This window comes from Anser brachyrhynchus, assembly GCF_964034855.1.
Source record: "Anser brachyrhynchus genome assembly, chromosome: 1".
Taxonomy (NCBI): Eukaryota; Metazoa; Chordata; class Aves; order Anseriformes; family Anatidae; genus Anser; species Anser brachyrhynchus.
Genome location: NC_137694.1, coordinates 205,496,107 through 205,500,711, shown reverse-complemented (window position 1 = coordinate 205,500,711; position 4,605 = coordinate 205,496,107). Strand labels below are relative to the sequence as shown.

Here is a 4,605-nt window from a genome sequence, read left to right as displayed (position 1 = left end):
TTTGCTAAGGTACAGAGGTGCAAAAAGAAGATGGAACTAGGAATGACACACAAAACAGAGCAGAACTTGAGCTTGGGGAAGATGAAGAGATCACACAAAGAGACCACTGTGATGATGGTGCCGCTGTCTTCAAAGAGGCAAAGCCGGGAGGAAGCACTCTGGTCTGCTTTCTTGTATTTCATGTATTCCAGGGGTTCTCATATACGTTGTATTTTGGGGCCCTTTTGCCTAAAATTACCTATAGTTAGATTAGTTTCATTTAATGAGAGAGATTTTAAAGCAAATTTTGATGGAGTCTCTATTTTAGTCAACATGCAGTTTTTGAGACAACAAAACTGTTAAAACATTAAAAAGAAATGCATAAACATTGAAATAAACCCCATCAACTACTTGGATGGAGTTAATAAACTCCATCAATTATATTTCCACAGATGTAAAAATCTAGAGGGGGATAGGTCACAAAGCATTTCAAATCATACAAATTGTGTTAAGAATATATTTGTATTTTACTGGTTTGTATTAATAAAGTTATAATTGTAGGCATTTGTTGACTCATAACTGATTTCCTAATCTCTCTCTTCCTATGATATGGTGGTTATTATTGTTGCTTTCATTTATGTATCAGTTTAACACGATAGATGAATTTGCAAAAATTAGCTTTCCATTTCTTTCTATTTTCTCTCTTTCCTAGGAGAAATTTTGTTCATAATGTAATGCAAACTGCCAGGGTCTGGGATCCACAAGATCAGGTATTTAGATATACATATGTCATTACCTGCACCCAGAGCGGGGCAGATACACGTACAGGGATGAGGGGGAACTGGAAAAATATCTTAGCCCATATAATCCAATATGGGATATAATAATTTGCCAAGAAGGAGAATCTATGAATGTCTTGAAAATACAGTATAAGATGTCATTATATTATAAAATTCTACTACTATGGAATTATAGTTTCTTTTTAACTGCGTATGGAAAAAGATGACAAAACTCATCCTTCAGTGCAATGCTGAAATTTTCACAGGATTCAGTTAACAGTCTTTAAGGCCATGGCATGGGCTTGGATTACCTACTCTATTATACCCGTCTATCATATGCTCCTAATTTTCACACTGGTACCACACTGATGAGCACAAAAGTTGTGTGTAACAAAACCGTATTTTCCATGAGGTTAAAGTCAAAGATGAAAACTGTCTCTGAGATCTTGGAGAGTTTATTCATTCTGTCTTGATTTGATGACACAGAGAAATGGAGAAGTCAGCAATTTATGTGCTAATTTCTTCCAATGGTTATTCATTTTAATAGATAGTAAAATGTGTGCGTTATTTCCCATGTGGATTTGTCTGTCTTCCAATTTCTAACCTCCTCTCCTTTTCATGCCTTTCTAAATGAAAGTCATTAACTATGTAATATTTTGTTCCATGAAAATGGCCGTACATTGCAACTTCTCTATTTTCTCTTTACCAAGCTAAAAACCTTTGTAACAGTTTCATCAGCTCTTCAGCTTTCTTTTTCTTTTGAATGTTTTGCCTTCCTCTCCAGTGCCTCACTGTCATTTTTGAACAACGGAATTTGTTTCAGTGTTTTAGTAACAGTTTCATCAGTACCCAAATATGCATTTCTAATCTTCATTTTAGTCGTTTTTCTGCTCAGTTGAAGCACACCTAACCCATCTGAATTATTTCAGCCATTTTTACTCTAGGTACCTTTTAGAATCACTCTTCAAGCATTTGTAGCACAGGCTTTATTTCCTTGTTTCTTTGTATAATATCATATAAGTTGATTATATTCACATGGATTTCACTCAACTGGGACTAGCTTAACAAATGAACCAGATCATGAAATATTGCTGATTTTCTCTGTTATTACCTTTTCTACGAATCTTTGTTCTATCCTTGAGTTTAGTCAAAAGAGCTTAACTTTCAAAAGCATTAATGAAAATGCTGAAGAACATTATATTTATCCCTCTGAAACCCCACTGAAGAGATCAGGAATCATTTTGTGCTTTTAAATAATATTTTGAGAAACAAGCCAATTACTTGTAACTTAATATTGGCTCTACTGGTAACTCTATGACACACAGCCTGCAGTTTTAATTCAAACACTTCACAAAGCACTATTACATTTAAAGATTTTTTTAAATTGGTCATCTTTGTAAAGTCAAGATTGAGGCTTTTTGGAGGAGGTGTATTTTAAGTAAAATCCTGTGAATGGTATGCTGTTCCTGTGTTCCTGTCTTTATTTTTTTTTTTTGTAATTTTTTTCAACTGCATTGCTATTAGGCTGACTACACTGTGCTTACCCAAGAGTCTTTCTTGTCTGTCTGCAGCACAATTCTTTCAGCCTGCTGGAATTTCTTCAGCAGTCCAAGATGCACTAAAGAAGAACATCTATACACCAGATGCATCCTCATCTGTCACTTCAAGGACTCTTAGACATTAATTAATCATGCCTGTTTATATATATTCTTCAATACCCAGTTAATAATGTTTAGTTTTTTTAATGACTAATAAACACTCAACTAATTACAGACAGGTATTTCATCCCTTTTATGAAGGAAAAATGCATCATCCTATTTCTTTCCAAAACCTGAATAGGAGTAATTTAGTAAATATTTCCCTGACTTCTGAATGTGTTAAGGATTTTATTATCTTCACCTAAGGGTGTATCTACACCATTTTTCAGACACCTTTTTTGGTCCGGATAGATTGAAACAGTCCTTCGTATTGTTCTTAGTCCTGCTAGCTATATTTCCTTGATATTTTAAAAACATTCTATAATTTCCTATACTTGAAACCTTTTGATTTATATCAGCTGATACTTTTTATTTTCTTTTTTTCTTTTTTTCTTTTTTCTCTTCTGATGGCTGCCTTTATTTCACCATGGAATCATGAGCCTATACTGCCTTTTCTAGACTCATATCTGTCAGTATTAAAGATTGATCGCTAGGATCTGGGGATCTGGGATGGCAGAGTAGTGAGCTGGAGGATCCATTTGCACAGCCTGCTACAATGCTAGCTGAAGGCTTGGTCAACTTTTCAACTATGTGCACAAAGACATTAGAGGCAGGTGATGGGCTTAAACTCTGTGGCTGTGGCCCCAGTGTTTGCAGCGACTCTCCAGTGATGAATGGTTGCATCCTTGTGGCTGAAGGTACCATTTTTGGTAGCAATTGTTTCATATTGCAGGGATGCCTGGTGGTTTTCTGCTTTCTTTCTCTGGAGGCAAGTTCTGCCATAGTTTTCACTTGAAGAGTTATGTGGGGGAAAAATGCGAGCATGTAAGGACAGGGGCAAAATTCTGTTCTCAACAGAACTCAGTGAATCTTTAGAACAAACTCCTGTTCCTCTGTCCTGGGATGCCTGAGCAGCAAATTCTGCACAGAAGCTTGTGAGTACAAATGCGTGGCTAACAAAAATTGTTATTTACTTGAAAGCAGAAAATTACAAAATTTACACCAGAGGTTTGAAGGCATACAATAATAATAGTTTTTATCCTTTAAGTACTCTCTTAGCATTCATCTGAGTGCTTGACGTGCTGATCAGTGATATGGAATAATGTAATAAATTCAGCCTGACAACCTGAGGAGTTCAGTGTGGAAATTGTGCCCTAAGTTAAGGGCATGCAACTTAGTAGAAAATGTGGGTGTATAAACAAAAGCAGAGTTGTAGCAAGAGTGACTAACAAGGGAGAAATGAAATAGACAAGTTGGTAGGTCCTGTTTCAGGATAGCGTCCCTTTAGGGCCAGCACTCAGACAAATGTTTGACCTGCCTGAGTCCTTAATTAATGTTTCATGTTGCAGTTATTGTCCTTGAAGGGAATATGTCTGTGGTAGTGCTAAAACTTGAGCAGGAGTAAGAGGTACATGACTGTCCTATTTTGGGTATAGGGAGAGGACAATTTTGATGAAACAAATATCACCTTGATGCAGATCCAAAATTAGAGCTTTCTGCAAACAAGATCATAGAGAATCAGTTTATTCTGGTTTAGTTCTGACATTTAAAGAAGGCCTAAAATTAATTCTGGATGTGAAAATGTTTGGGTTTTTACTTGGTTGTTCATAATCATCTTTAGTTCATTTAAGTCCAAGCCAGATGGAGCCCCTGGGGTGAGATGGAAGGAACTCCTGCAAGATGGAGAACTGAAGGTGCTAAAAGCTGGGAGAAACTTCAAGGTTTGAAAAGGGAAAGAATCACAGAAAGAAGATGGGAATCTGCAGCTTGTGCAGAGGCTCCAAGTGTTTCAGAGAAGATTAGGGAGGAAGGACAGGACTGCTGGTGTGTTGTCTCCTGTTTCTTAGGAAGTCCATGCGTTAGAACCAACAGGGGCTTAAAGTGAGGAGCCTCACCTCATACGGGGCCATGATGGGCCAGCGGAAATCTGTGCATAATAGCTGCATAACTCCTGTTCCATTAAAAGTAGTCACTTTGGTTGCATGTATGTTAGTAAACAAGGTTTGGCAGTAGCGCCAAACTGGAATGTGATTGCCTTTGTCGTTAAACTGTTAGCAGTGTCCCTGACATGGCTTAGCCAGGGCCAAGAGTCCATGGCTGGGCATGTACTGGGAGCCAGCCCAGGTTCTGGACCAGCCCCAGGGGCCAGG

General features: G+C 37.5%; 2 protein-coding genes across 39 annotated transcripts in view; one reads left to right on the top strand and one right to left on the bottom strand.

The window, feature by feature from the left end:
- Window positions 1–4,605, bottom strand: part of LOC308190440 (uncharacterized protein) — a 304,946-nt gene that overhangs the window by 41,253 nt on the left and 259,088 nt on the right. The window lies entirely within an intron of this gene.
- DLG2 (discs large MAGUK scaffold protein 2) overlaps window positions 1–4,605 on the top strand; it is a 1,042,459-nt gene that overhangs the window by 892,280 nt on the left and 145,574 nt on the right. The gene's annotated exons all lie outside the window — the stretch shown is intronic.